The sequence below is a fragment of the Tupaia chinensis genome, unplaced genomic scaffold (assembly GCF_000334495.1).
Source record: "Tupaia chinensis unplaced genomic scaffold, TupChi_1.0 Scaffold000646_1, whole genome shotgun sequence".
NCBI classification, from domain to species: Eukaryota; Metazoa; Chordata; class Mammalia; order Scandentia; family Tupaiidae; genus Tupaia; species Tupaia belangeri.
This window is the reverse complement of record NW_006160167.1, coordinates 1,254,063-1,255,502: the sequence shown is the minus strand read 5'-3', so window position 1 is coordinate 1,255,502 and position 1,440 is coordinate 1,254,063. Positions and strand designations below refer to the sequence as shown.

Sequence of the window (1,440 nt, the reverse complement as noted above, 5' to 3'; positions counted from 1 at the left end):
CCGACCGGGAGAAAAAAAAAAAAAAAAAAACACGTTTTTCACTGGGCCTGCAGAGGTCGAATGACCTAACCAAGGTCACACAGAGAAAAACGCAGCGGGAACCGGGCCCCAGCCGGCCGACTCGGAAGCTCACTGGAGCTTCGAGGCCCCACAGCCACCGCGGCTTCCACCCGGCCGCCGCAGCCCACCCGACCCCTGGGCCTTCCCCCCCTTTCCGCAGCAGGGGCGTGGGCGGCTGCCGTGGGCCTCAGGCTCCACCACGGCTGAGACACGGGGTGGCGACTCAACTAAGGCAGACGCAGCGCGGAAGGCGGCACCTGTGAGAACCCCAAAGGGAAACGCGAAAGCGACCCGGACTCACCTCAGCAGCAACGTCCTTCCCGGCTGAAGAAGAAATGGACGGCACTCGCGCAGGCGCATTAGGAGAGTGCGCGGAAAGGACCGGACGACGGTAGCCGAAGGAGCTCAAAACGCCCCTGGCGCGCCGCTTGGCAGTCTCAGTTGGAGTGCACCTGCCTGGTCCTGTGTGACCTTGCTGAAAAGGGCTTGACTTCCTGAGACTGTCTCTCCTTAGTAAAGTGGAGATATTGACCCTACTCATACACAGAATTATGGACTTATTGGAGCGTCCAAAGATATTTAACATGTGGAGACTAATTTTGATGTACTCTACAAATGCAGTACAAATCATCCTGGGCCCCAGGACAGCCCAAACCATGCACACAAACCAACGCTTTCTTTGTAACTACATTACATGAGTAGACGCTTAGTTTGGGTAAATGGCGGGGACCCTACATGTAGGAGCTCAGAGCCCAGCAGATAAGACAGATATAAACACATTAACACCAATCTCACTTTGGGCACAATTGCAGACAGGTGACCCAGCTAGCAAGGAAGCAATGAATTTGCCTGACAAAGCTTTGCACGTTTTGGTGGAAGGGGCGGTACTGCGGGTGGATTCTTAACAAAAGGAAGACAACTGGAAACTCATGTAAAGTGGTGTAGAAGGGTAAGTACTAAAGTGCTGGGTTTAGTTTTTATTTAAATAACCTGGAATTGCAAGGCATCACGTGAACTCAGCAAGCACTGTGGAAGAAACACTGAGACATAAAAGATGCATGATTCTGACTCAACATATACTGATTATCTATTATACTATTTGCCAGGCTCTGCTATCTAGGAGGACAGATCTTGCTTTCCTGTCAGGGAGTCTTTGTTCTCAATAACAGACATCTGAGGAGTGAAACCTTTCAGCCACATAGAAGAGTACTAATTGAATGTCAGAAGTGGGTTTGGGGCTCAAAAGCCTCTTCAGGCCTCTTATCAAGAGGCCACCTGACAATGTTGATGTGGGATGTGTCCAGGCGGTAATTTGTTCCCACTCCCTTTCCATCCCTACCCTCACCATTGGCCCAGAAAACAAGCAGTAAATTTCAGAGT

General features: G+C 51.1%; 1 protein-coding gene across 1 annotated transcript in view; it reads right to left on the bottom strand.

Moving 5' to 3' along the window:
• Positions 1 to 459, bottom strand: part of COX6C (cytochrome c oxidase subunit 6C) — a 14,043-nt gene extending 13,584 nt beyond the window's left edge. The window contains exon 1 of the mRNA XM_006159711.3: positions 362 to 459. The gene's annotated coding sequence lies outside the window, so the exon portion shown is untranslated. The remainder of the gene's footprint in view (positions 1 to 361) is intronic.
• Between the last annotated feature and the right edge of the window lie 981 nt (positions 460 to 1,440).